At 42.5% G+C, this 14,314-nt stretch overlaps 1 protein-coding gene across 1 annotated transcript in view; it reads left to right on the forward strand.

The window, feature by feature from the left end:
• Positions 1 to 14,314, forward strand: part of LOC106751111 (hemicentin-2) — a 427,635-nt gene that overhangs the window by 344,256 nt on the left and 69,065 nt on the right. The window lies entirely within an intron of this gene.

The raw sequence follows: 14,314 nt of genomic DNA on the forward strand, positions 1-14,314 counted from the left end.
AGGCCGCAGAGCGAAATCCCAACTAACGTGTAATCCCGTTACCGGGCTTGAGTCGAAATTTTGGCTCCATGTTAAATTTTTAATTCTGCAGCATAGTAAGAGCTGAGATAACGAAAAAGGTTCGAAAACGTTTCAATTATAATAATATAATTTACTTCCACTTTTTGACCCTGATAATGTCTTAAATTTCCGTTTTCGCTGTTTCAACGTCAGAATAAGTCGTTAATAATAATAATAATGTATTTCTCATAATTGTGCACAAAGAAGATATTAGAAGGTAATGTGGAAATTAAATTCTTAGCAAAAGGTAAAAAACTCTGATGATACGCAATAAAAGAAATAAATTGAAGAAAAGTAAAGTCGGTCGAATTTATTTAGCTGATTTTACTTATAATATTTTAATATTTTCGTTTTTTTTTTTTTTTATTAAATCTACGGAATTTAAGATTCAACGGAGAAATTAATAAATGTCAGCATTGTCAAAGATTTTATTAGTCCACGGACCATCTACGTAGGCGCAAACATATTTTTACGAGCGTCAAAGTAGCGCTAGAGAATTCCGACTCGAGTGGTCGGAAAAATCGTTTGCTAACGTTGATTTTGCATTAATTAACCAACATATTTAAATATAAAAAAAAAATATCGTTTTGTAATATATTTAAAGAATTTCTCGAATAGAGTGAAAACTCACATCATGCGTGCGCTTCCGAAAAATTTGGCCGATATTTGCCATTAATATGCGGTATACATTACGGATTTACGTTCGTTTACGCGCAGAACCGTGTCATGTTTTAGTTACGATAATTACGTAAAATGCGCACACGAAAAAGAGAGATTTTTGGTTCATTTCACCAAGCCATGCGAAATAACAGCCGGCATTACATCGTGATTATGATAATATTTTTTTAATAGGTTCACCCGTATAAGCCCGTCGTAATGTTTTAATGTTACTGCGTGAATCCGTATGGCTAACGATTACATAGAAGTTACGCGGCCGCGTGTAGAAGAGTAATTAAATACTCCCCGCCGTCACATTCGAGCTGGAAAGAATTAATTAAACGATGAGAATGTGCGGCATTTTCATTCGTTATTAAAGCAGCATAATAGCTCTCAGTATCATCTGCTGAGCGTCGGACCGCGCCGTAATGCCATCAGAATATACATATATTATCGTTTCCCTCCTATTCTCTTAAATTACCCGGGGTTTATTCCGATACATCGTAATATTGACTTGAACGCGTGCACGTGTGTTTGTAACATAAATTCGCTCATTAAACGGCATTACTTTATTAATAATTCAACCTTCGCTAATGCCGATTAACTCTCTCTTTACGATGGAGTTATAATATTGTACTGACTGCTGCGATGACTCCACAATTGAAGCCGGCAAAATTAAAATGATAATCGTAGAGTTTTTAAATAATAATAATAAAACTTTAAATAATAATAATAAAGCGAAATTCAGTTTTTAACCAAATTTCCTCCAATTTTGTTTCGTATTTCACTAAACATAATTTATCTTCAAAGTCTAGGACTAAACCAATTTCAACCAATCACACACAATACAATATTATAAAATAGTATTTGTAGCAATCGAGCAATCCAAGTTTACCGCAATTAATAAGTAATATCGAGATTGGTGATATCAAGATGGGAAAGGCTAATGACTTACCATTATTTATCAAACGCTCTTCCTATCGGCTCAATGCTCTTTCTATCGGCCGAAACATTCGCTAAAGACTATACGCCTCGCACCAGTTGGGAAGTAGTATTACTACAGCGGGGTCCCCCTATTTACTCAGAGTACGTGCGCGCCGGAAGATTGCATTCGAATCGAAGCCGAAGTCCGAATACGATTTTGAATCTGCGCGTTTTTACTTGACGAGGTCCTCGGGAGACCAAACGGCGGCGAGCGCCGGTAAAAGTTGAGAATACGTACTCGGGCGCAGTGTGGGTCGCTTAGATGCGCACGTAGCGTACTCTTCGAGGAAGGTGGTCAACGGAACGTGATGTCGTATAAGACGAACGGAATACCAGGTTCGATCGAACGCTTCTCGTCCGAGTGAAACGTTCGAACGCAGAACAGCAATAAAAATGCACGAGCACAGAATGTTTCGTCCCCACGATGTTAATAAATATTAACAGTGTCAATCTCAAAGCACCTAAGTGCCCGGGTCTCTTGAATGTTTTACCCAAATACCCATATCCTGCAGTTGTCTCCCTGGTGCACATAGTCTGGTGATGAAAGCGATACTTTTCCTCGACGAGTTTCACAACACATCCCACATTCAATGATAAAATATATATTCTGCGTTGAAAAAAAATATCGAAGAAATAAATATGATATTTTCGATGCGGATACTAACAACATATTTACTTATATCAATACGCATGTTTTCACGCACTGTAAAAAATGAAAAAGTTTCGTAAACCTGTAGCTTTCCACGAAAGCAATTGTTTATTCTATTTCGATAAAAGAAATTTAGATTTAAAGAAATATGTTATTAGTATCCAGTGAATAGATATTTCTCTTGTTTTTTAGATTTTTTTCTTTCGGTGTAACGAGTTACTTTTCAGAAGTTAACTTTCCCAATTGTGCTTGTAACTATTTGCTGTTTAGTCGCTCGGGTAATACTCGTTATTCGGGTACTAGCTGGATTATACATTCAGACAGCACCAATCGATGTCACGAGAGCGCGATGTTCGCGCTTACAATGAGACACCGCGTACGAAACGTTCTCGCGACGGTCGTGCGCGCGAGACGACGCGCGTTTCGAGGGCGGAAATATCGCTGAAATATCGAAGCCACGAATAGAGATTGCCTCGTAAAATCTCCTCGGTCACAATTCACGCTTCCCTAGACGACGGAATTCGGCGTTTCGCAATTCGCCGTAGCACCGTGTCGAAGTGCATCCACCAAACGATCATCGATACGCGCGAGCCCCGTAAACATTAACAATGACTCGTAGCCGCTGTCTCCGAGACGCGCTGCACCGGCCGCAACTTCGGCGGCTACATCCACGATGCCGACGAGGCGAAGGAAAACAACTTTATGACGCGGAATGGGAATTGCTGGCTCGTAAAGCAGACCGCGGTAACCTAGCGCACCCCTTCTATCGAGATGATCTTCACTCTTTCCCACCTTCCTTCCTCCTCTCTAAGAGGCCGACAGAGTGCCGAACCTGGATGTGTATTGGAAATCCAGAAACACACCCCCGGTTTTACTGTCGCGGAATCCCGCCTGTTTGTCTCCGATCCCCCAGTCGAAATTTCGACGCTTCTTTCACGCTCTTAAGGATACTTTACTAGGTGGCCTACAGGCTAGTAAAAATCTACTTTGACGAAACTATATTCGTTAACTTCTAAATAAACAAACTTATAAAGAAATATATAATTACACGCGATATAATTAAACACGATATTACATTTATTTTGCATGATAATTTTCCAAACAGCCCGAGCATAATTGTTATTTTTAGGATATGTTATTTTGATTGTTATTTTAGTATATGAGAGTCAATATGTGCGTGTCTGAGAGTGCGAAAAAAAAAACGAGCATAATAGAACAGATTAAAAAGGGTGAAGAAAACCGGGTCATATGAGAGATGAAAGCGGATAAAATATTTTTGTAAAGGGACTGAATGTAGTCAGTTCACTTATTAAATGTTTTCGTTTACCGCATATACGATAGCGCGAGGCGTCGGGGGGCAGCTCGTAAATTTTGGCCCCGCAGGACTCATACCCGATGTTAGCGTAGCAGTCAACGTGTTAAAGGTTTAACATAGAGCCAAAATTCCGACTCGGCTTCCACGCTCGGCACAGCACAGTCCCCTCGCTGTCCACGTGAGTCCGACGTCGTCGTCATCGTCGCCACGGCTTTGCGTCGGCGACGGGAAGATCGTTCGTCGGTTCGACGAGGAAGAGCACAGATGAGAACGACGCGCAGGATCATGAGCGAGGGGAACGACGGAAAGTTTGCGAACGTTTAACTTTTCCATCCCTCCTCTGGGATCTTGTCCTCGTAAAACGCTCCTCGGACTTCCTCTCGTCGTCGAGGCCCTCGCTTTCTCGCACCGAGCTTACGCCTGAGCGCCGCGGCGACGTCGCACGACGTCGATTCGAAGGGCGCGTGCTGGCAGACACGTAGCAAAAGTCGCGGTATCTCATTTCGTTTAGCTCTTAACGAGTTTATGTGCCTCCCGGATGGCTCGTAACTTTGACCCGGATTTTTCCTGAAAGCTTCGACCGCGATCGCAAATAAGCCTCCCGTTAATTCCGCGCGAATTAAGGTCGACCCGAAAGCGTACAGTTAATACCGAGAGGCCCGAGGGCGTCTTGGAAATTGAAGGATGTCTATGTGTGTGTGTGTGTGTGTGTGCGGATTTTTTGCTGTATAAAGTAATAAACACAAAGTACGCGCGAACAAGAGAAGTCGGTGCTTTCAACGGAGCAGAACACATCGGAAGGAAATTCGTTTTAAAATGAAAGTTCACATATATCGATTCTGTTAAAAAGAAATAAAAATAACTCCATAATAATGAAAAAAAATAAATAATAATGCAATCAATTAACAGGATAAATTAACATAATAAATGCAGCAGATGTAAACGAGGGGATGCTTTCAACCCTAGCTCGCTATATTTCGGTCCAGTGGACAGCTGAACGTTTTCCAGTTTTCTAAATTTCACGTGGCATATTGTTTGTCCTCTTTAAATATCAGATACCCGCTACAACAAATGAATATTACTTTTTTTTTACTTGCATTTCTTTTTCGCATTTGCGAAATTATTTGAGAATTTTTTTCCGAAAATTCCTGTTCTCCATTTTCTTGCAACCTTTTTCTTATAATAATAAATTTAATTCAAATTCAAATTATTTTTTTCTACTTGATATCATAAACATCTTATTCAGATTCTGCATTCAATTTCAATTCCTACATTATAAATTTAAAAATATTCCTTAGAATGAAAATGACAAAGCCGAACACGGACCGAAATGCGACGAATTAAGGACCTGAAAATAAATATGGCTAATCAGAGTCAACACAGAAAGATACAAGACGTGTTCGCGAGAAAATTCCTGATAAAGTAAAATCTTTTACACGTGAAACTACGTTTCGTCAACAGGAAATAGAAGCGTTCCGGCAATAATACAAAGAAATCGATGACGATCGATCGATTAGAAAGAAATCGTGGAATTCCAGCGGAAAATTCTCGCTCTCCCTTTCGCGGTATTTCCACCGAGTTCGCCGACGATCCCTTCGTTTCCCGTTCGAACGTCATCGCGAACAATTCTCGCACGGGGATCTCCCGTCGTATTTTGCGAACGCATCATACGTCGAATAAAGAATCACGGGACGCTCCGGCGAATCCATAGATGACAAAAAGACACTCGTACATTGAAATACGACGACGTTGCGCGTCCGCGATCGCGAGAGACGTCGGACAACTTCGTCTTTCTTTCTCCGCCCTTCCTTTCCCCCCAGCCTCGCGCAATCGGAGATACGACCGTAGGAACGCCGTACATGCTTGCTTATTTTTCTTCGCCCTATTTACGCAGCGATGATAGATGCAGAACCCTCTCTTTCTTTCTCACTCGCGCTCTCCCTCCCTACCCCTTACTCTCTTTTTCTCTTAGCCATCGCGTATCCCCTCGTATAGCAAGGCGCGCGCGCGCGCGCATTCTCTATCCGCTTCCTTCCTTCTACCACCATTCAGCCCGAAGCAATCGCTGGAGCAATCCCGACTTCTTATTGATTGCGGCTCGGGGAACTCGTGCGTGTAAGGCGCTCAGCCCCAGTCGAGCGGTATCCCGCCGCCGAGAACGCTTTCTACGTCGTTTCCATGGAAATGAAAAGACACAGAAGGCACACGGCGAAATTATTTCGCCGTCGTCGATCGCCGTCCCGCGTGCCGGCAGTAATTTTTCCACCTCACTTTATCACCCGGCGTAACACTTCCCCCGGGGGTCGTGCATCGCGCGAGATATAAGTTCTCCCCCGTTCTCGTCCGATATCAAAATATTTCGCCGCGATCCTAATGTATTTCCCCGACTTGTCGATCCTCTCGTCCCTCCTCCCCCCCCCTTTTTCTCCTCTCCTCTCTGCTCCGCCGGGGGCTTCGTACTTCCCGATTCCGCCATAACTCACTCTCGACCTCGTTCGTTGTGTCTTCGAAAAATCCCGTCACCGAATTTCCCGTCCTCCGCCCGCAACGAGGGACAAAGAGCGGCACGCAGGGAATGCGATCAATTCGCCAATTATAATATCGGGATTCGTTAGAGGCACATCCGGATAGACGGATACACGCAAGCGACGACTTCACTCGTCGGCATGTAAGTTCGGATCTACAATATGTGTGGTAAGCCTTTCGACGAGAATCGACTAACAATCGACGAAACGAGATATCAAGAGAACTCTTTTATTATCATGACGTGAGACTATATATATATATATATATATATATATATATATATATGATAATATAATTTATCGATATAATATATATACTCAAAGTTCGAACCGACCGCGGATATTCTTGGGTTTGTCGGTAGAGAAAGAAACAGCGTGATATCGGATAGCGAAAGGTTAGGTGCATGTGTGCTCGTATATGATTAAATTCTAGTTGTCAAACTAATACTAACAATAATCGCAGGATGATCTTTTGTTCCTTCCGCGCACGCGTTGTCCCCGAACTGACCATACGTGCAGCTACGCGAGAGGAGCGCAGAGATGGAAACGTGTGTCGTACAACTTCAAAGCAACCATCTGCTGAATTTATTATGGAAGCACCGTACGTGCGGTCTGTATGATATTCGAGCTATAGAACAGACAGCGTGTTTGCAATAATTTCACTGCCATACTTAACCGTTTGAAACCACGACGCACACGTTTGCCGCGCATACTTACATACGTACGAGCCCGACTCTCTCGCTAGAAAAGCAAACGAGTCGAGAAGGAGAAATAGTAGAGATTTTTGCGGATTACCAAATACTTGACTTTCGAAACGTTTTTTATTTAAAAAATAAGCTCTCATACTCTCAATTGTGCCGACCAGAAGAGTCGTGAGGCGAGGAAATGTTAAAAAAAAAATCTCAAATATCGGAAGAATCTCGCAACCGAAATCTAATTTCAAGTGTTAAGTGGATGCCATATTTGAAAACTTTTCCGGCAAAATGCTGATTTCTTTCTGCGAAACTTACGTCATATCGGCTGTACAGAATTGCAGACGTTTTTACATAGTGAAAGTAAGTGTAGTATAAATGTAAGTATAAATCTAAGAAGAGTAGCGTGATCGCGTCAAAGTTTACGTAACATAACATTTTGAGGATCGCCCCTACGTCATCGACGCGCATCAAATTCATCGACATCGGCAGCTTCCTTTAAGTCTAAAACCAGAGGATTGACTGCTGCCAGATACCCTTGACGTGCAACTAACATACAGTTGCGACGGATCTGAAACTCGACTTCCGGCTGCGCAATTATTTCTTCCCTCGCGCCGGAAAACGATAACTAAACTTCCGCAGTGCAGCTTATCTCTTTAGCCTCCTTTAGCTACATTGTTAAGCGTTCGTTAAATCTTCACGCCTTCGCGAACTAAGACGCGTCACGATTTTTCCCTCCCCCCTCTTCAGCTGATCCGTAAAGAGATGCGTCTGAACTAACGGAGGAACTTACATAATATAACTTTCGTGTGTTCTCATTAAATCGCCGTCGAAGTTCGCCGAGCGAATATCGCTGCAGCCAGTTATTTCGTTGCGGCAAACCCGAGCTTCATTAACAAATCGAGCGACGCTGCTCGAATAATGTACAACCGGATAAATATTTTCTCACTCGAATGAGGACAGGCGCAAGCTCAAACGGGATCTCGCATAAAATAAAGCTCGATTTCTTAGACGGCCCGCGTTAATTTCCCGACGCAACCGCGCGCCTCTTAAAGCTCGTCCACGTGGTTGCAGAGTGCAGTCGCTCGAATTCAATTCCAACTGTGTACGACCAATCTGTCGCTGGAATTGGAAGCGGACCGCATTGTAAACGAGCCTTTAACGCGCGCTCGTAACTTTCTTATTCCCTCGAATTTCAGATTTTGTCTGCTCTCGCCTCGTTATTTACGCCGTTTCCCCTCGCCCTCTCTGCTCCTTTTTCTCCCCCGGCGCGAGGGCCACTCGCGATCTTAATTGCTGTCGGTTAAGGGCCCGACATTTTCCTAGGAAAGCGTAATTAAATCGCTCGCGAGACACAACGGAAAATTACGGCAATTATCACGCCCGTTGCTCCCGACATCGACGGGCTCTCGATGTACCCGCTACGTTTTAATTAGAGTCGGCGAGAAAGTGCCGAACAAATTTGCGTTGTGCCTGCCGTTGTCGCGTCGGGGAACTTTCGGTTGATCCATAAAACACTCCGTCCGGAAATCGAGTATATTTCGGGGTAGATCAACACAACTTTCCGTCGCGCAGATGACTGCCTCCTTCAACGAGCGCTTTCCAGGGGTTAACCGCGAGGAAAAGAGGGGGGGAAGGAGAGAGAGAGAGAGAGAGAGAGTTAATTTCACCGTATCCCGTGCACAACGAGCCCCTTCGGTGATAGGGCCGCTTGGATGTACCTCGTTGCGCGAGCATGCGCTTTCATATTTGCATGCTTGATAAAAGGAACGGTCGAATTTCCGAGTCATTTGCGGGAACGGCGCGTAAGGGTTTTACGGAACAAAGACTTGATTATACGATCAAAGCGCGGCCTCGAGGAAAAATGAGCCGCCTTGAACAGCCAGCCAATAGTCTCATCATCCCTCCCTCGGCAACAGCTCACGGCGTGTTTTGAATTTTTTACGCCGTCGAATCCGCACCGTCGGCCGCCGTTCCTTGCGGAGGATCGGCTTCAAACGATCGGGTGCGGAAATTAGCTCTTTTTATTAGAACGGCAGCCGCGGACGGGCTGCGAACGGAAGCGGGGCTTCTTCGCGAGAACGAGCGCGCGCCAAACTTCGCGCTTCGTCGACGATAAATCGTGCCGATGGGGGGGGGGGGGNGGGGGGGGGGGGGGCTGAAAGGAGGCGGGCAAACAGCGCGAGCGATCTCGTGAAATAATATTCTCGCGATCTTAAGGAGATCCCAGCGTTTGACCAAATATAAATCAGCCTATAATATACAGGGTGTCTCGCGAAGAAACTGGCAAACTTTCAGAATGTAATTCCGGAGGAGATTCTAAGCAAAATGTTCGTACGAATCATACGGATCGATTCAGCTCAGTTTTCGGGATATGAAAAATTCATTTCTTGTCAATAACGTAACACAGTACGAAAGTTAAACGAATTAATAACACGTAAGAAAAATCTCAATAATCTTTACTATACCGTTTCCGAGATATTTAATTATACAAATTCATACGATTAAGCTGCAGAGAATGTTCAGTTATTTATTCAACGTTATTCAAGTATTGTATGATAATTTTGGGACAGCCTGTATACGCACACATACATAGAGACGCGCGGGCACCGTCGCCAGCAAGTATCGTGAAGTCAGTACCGGCGACTGCTTCGGACAAAAACGGCGATATTTCCCGGGTTTACGTTCATTGCTGGTGCATTTGTGTACGATATAGGATACGGTCGATTAGATTTAAATTCACATCGCTATGATCGCCGTTATTCAGGCGACATTCGGACGATGGGAAATAACGACCCGGGAGGCGCGCGGCCACGCTGCATATCGGGCTCAACGGCGGATAGAGAAGGGCCGAGGTGCACGTAACAAAACGTAACCCCGAAAACGATGGTGTACATGGGTCCCCCGGGGGAGAACCGCGCGGCATTCAAACGAATCGAACGACACACGATCGCAACCCCGGAACGTGAAAGCGCCTGACCGCAGCTGTAAAAATCCCGCGTTGTCGATAAAAATTGCCTTCTAACGAAGCCAAGCCCGAAAAACACGAATGAGCTCTCGAACGCCCGGGGAAATACTTTTACGCCCGCACTGAAACTCGCCTCTACTTACGTACAGCGCCGTTCAAAGAGAACTTTTAACGAAACGTTAACCGAGTTTCGCGCAATTCTTCTCTTCTTTTTCGCTTCGCTTCTTTATCCTTTTATTTCATTATTTAATGATATATCGGTACTCGCACGAAGGGAACTTTGTGGCTGTTTTATAAATTCTCCATACGAATTCTTTGCAATTTCACCATGTTTTCCGGGCAATGCAAGAATCGACTGTCAGTTTAAATAAAGTTTATATATTACTAATGAACTGGCAAATTTTCGTAATAATAATAGACTTCAGTTCCTGAAATATAAATAGCACGTAGAAAACGGAAGAAGAAGAAATCAAGGTGGGATGTCGATGTGTTTCTCGGTTAAAAGATTTCATAACCATTTTTGCCATAAATCTTTGCGACAAAAATGCTTTTAATGAAGATTTATTTGTGGTAAAAATGTATCCCGTAGAAGTGTAATGTTTGCATGCATGTATATAATCTTTATAAAATTTTTATTATCAGATTCTCTCTTTATATATAATTCCATTTGTTCTTTATTCATGATATCGCTTTATGCTTATATAATATCTATTTTCATTCAGATATATTGCACGTTCTTTCTTCGACTGGCATGACGCGTTAGAGACCTATGCTATTTTATACCGTGTATATTCTACTTTGATAAATATATTTCCCACATTGTGCGAAATGATTTTTCCGCAGCCGCGTAATCCTGTATCTAAACACCGAGCTGTATGCGCAGCCCGCAAGCTGTAACACTTATCCATTCCGTCACAAAGAGCGATTATATGCGGATAGGAAACATATTTCTGGTAGAAACTAACATAGCTACTAGCTTCTGCGCTCAACCGGAGTTTACTCAGTAAATATTGCGCCCGGAAATAGCCGTAGAATTACTCCGCAAAGAAGAAAATTACACCGTTCGAAGTTAGAATTATTTTAACGCGCGGAATAGAGTTCGCGCCTGGGAATTCGAACGCGGTGAAATTACACCAACTTAAGTAGTAAACACCGTAAGCGGTTAATCTTGAGCTTGCCGTAAAATCTACCGCTCGACTTAAATTCCATTATGAAACTCGCGCAACGGACGATTATGATGAAATACAGATTGCACGTCTCTTTCCATCCCTTATCGACTTTCGCCTCGACGTACGCTGTGTAGGATCGTGTAAAAAGTTTCCCATTGTTCATCTTCGCGCTTAAAGTCGATCGGCATCCTTGAATGGCGCTGTACGCTCGTTCACGTATACACGCATACGTCTGTTCGCTGATTCGATGATGAACGACGCAGCTGTGTGTTATTTTTACGCCATTGCTTTATCGCGGATGCGCCACGACGCAGCTATATAAAGTGCAGCGTGAAAAATCTTCTTTTGATGGTCCAAGCGATATTTCAGAGTTACGCCTTCTTCGCACGATGATAACTCTTCCAAATTGCACGCGAAGCTCGTCTTGATAAAGGAGCGATATTATTCCCACGCGAGTTGATACCCTTTTCAATTGCGAAAAATAGTTTTACGTAATTTTTAATCACTAACGTGTGATCACACTCTAATTAATGAAACACTTTAATACTCTGAGGAAGAATATTTTTTTCATGTATATTTTCTTCCTGCTGATACTTCTTTTCTCTCAAAATTGATATTTCGTATTTCAGTGGAATGGGACGCAGCTTTATTCCGATTGCGGAAAATGTTCGTAAACAATAGAGCTCGTGTTAATTGCAAAACAGAAAATATGAAACGTAAGTGTGACCGCCGAGAATATTTTTCACATTTTCCGTCCTCTTTCTTTACAATATGCAAACAAACCTCATTCTATTCACTTGCTCCCAAGAATACTAACTATCCTCTTTTGCATTCGCGTATTTACGATTCTAAAACACCGAGTTCTGATTACATATGTAATACAAAGAAAGTTTCTAATGAAGGGTAATAAAAGAGGTAATAAAAGAGAGGAAGACGCACATAACAAGCGTAAATATTATTATACACCGTATCTTTTTTACCGTCTTTTCTCCCTCCGACGCGCGAACCCCGAGATGCTGACGCGTTAATTGACTTACGAAATATCCCACGAAAACAAATTGCAGGTATTGTCGATAACACACGGGAGTATAACTGCGGCTTTCCCTCTCGGTCTGCGTCCAGAGAGAGCCTTCGGAAATGTCGAGGAGAAGGGTGGATGTAATCATTGGACGCCTCGAGGGGACGGCGCACGAGGAAACGGGGTCTTCGGAGTCAATGGCTCTCTGTCGCGTCTTCGTTCTCCCTTGCGACCGGGCCCCCGTCAAACGGGATTACCTTTTTTGTCATTCTTGTCACGTGTATCTCTCTCTCTCTCTCTCTCTTTTTCTTGGCTCATCCTTCTCGTCGCTGGGCTGTGCCCGCCCTTTTTCTCTTTCGCTTTCACGCGGAGCCACGCCGAGAAAGAGAGAGAGAGAGAGAGGAGACTTTCTTTTCTGGCGGCTCTTACTCGCGGCGGCGGATCAATACTCGATTAATTCTGTCTCCGGAATACAGAGATCGCGAATAATCATCCGAGGGGTCGCGAAAGGGTGAATATTATTTCGGGCGACCTCGCGACAATGGCTCGCCGGTACAACGAATACGTCTGGCGAAGACACGGATCGATGCGGCTCCCTTATTAAGTGGAAATGCAGATTCGCACGGCTTACTTAATCTGCCCTCTTTTCGTGTTTGCTCGCGCAGACGATGTTCGAACTAATATTCGAACATTTATTAAACTTAACCTGATAGCTCGCATCAGATTAGCATCTATATTGGATTCCCAAACGGCTTGAACACTTCATTTTTCGATATTTATTTGTTTTCGAACAATAAGTTCTTTCATTGAGTCATTGGCTGCTTTCCAAATTGCAACAAGAAAGAAACTTACAAACCGTTTTAAAATCTAACTGACAATCGATGTCATGTGTGCTATTTCCTAGATCGAAAATTACACGATTTTCAGTCTTACACGTATATATACATGTAATCAAAATCGTAATGAGAGCCAACATCACAAGGTGTTATGTATGCATATGACATACAAACTTAAGGAACGTGTTTTTTTATATAAATTTAAATAAAAAATGACCTATAAATATGGGTTCAATTCGAGATGGTTATCCATCTACAAGTGAAATTAATAAATAATCATTTAAAATCTACAAACAATAGCACAATTTCTGGGAACATGTTTTTATTAAAAATAAAAAATAAAAAGAAATGTCAGAAACATTCTCCTGAAGTTTGTACAATATGTTATGCAACACCCTATATAAATCTATCATTATAATTACAGTTACTTACGCAGTGTTTAACTTTATTTATTATATGTAAAGCTAAAAATCGTGTAACTTTCTACAGAATAGCACAGCGCCTACAGAATAGCATAACGCCGACTGTACACTCGGTTCCAACATAGTTTGAATGTTGTTTCTATTTTGCGATACAACTCGGAACGCAGTCGATAGCAGAATCCAGCACGATCCAATAGTAGAATTTATTTTTTAATAATTCTCAAACGTTCTCTTGTTGGGTATTGGTTGTGTTCTAAATGAAAACCGAGTATTCACTCGTGTGTACAACAGTTTTTTCCAATAAATTTAAGAGCGCGTCAAATGGTTAGGTCACGATTGCGAACCACTATTCATAGATTTGTGTGGTAGTCGGTTATAACGGGAGCTGAAATGACAGTACACCGGGTAAATATTGATCTTTTATTATACTCTTATCGGATAAGAGTATCGTTAAGAGAATCGTTAAACGTGTTCTTACACATAGTCGCAAAAAGAAAGAGAGAGAGAGAGAGAGAGAGAGAGATTAATGAAGTTGATATAAAATCCGATCTCCTCTTTGATCATCCTTCATCAAAAACTTTCTCCCCGTAGCCCTCTCGCTGATGAATATTTGATTAATTCCGCTCGCAGAGATTGCGAGCGATCTCGCATTCAAGACGCGCGCGCCCCCGCCGAAAATTAAATTTTATTTCACAGACTGGCGACGCGTGATTGTTGCGACGCGTTTGCAGACGATAAAACGTTTACTTTATTGAAACATTCGGTGCTGATTTTCTTCCTACTCTCTCTCAATTACTCTTTTGTTTTCGCGTAACAGGTTTTAATGCATCCAACTAATCCCGATCGAAATTTCGATAATACTTTGACGCTCTTAATGATAGTTTGCACCTGTTTAGATTATTATTGGCAGCAAATTTTGTACGTTAAAACATCGAAAATGCAAACGAACATCATCAGGGTTAAACTAGAAAGAAATTATATTATTAGAAATTGAAATTGTGTCTGACTTTCTCTATTGT

Source organism: Dinoponera quadriceps, unplaced genomic scaffold (genome assembly GCF_001313825.1).
Source record: "Dinoponera quadriceps isolate SergipeBrazil2010 unplaced genomic scaffold, ASM131382v1 scaffold7286, whole genome shotgun sequence".
Classification (NCBI taxonomy): domain Eukaryota; kingdom Metazoa; phylum Arthropoda; class Insecta; order Hymenoptera; family Formicidae; genus Dinoponera; species Dinoponera quadriceps.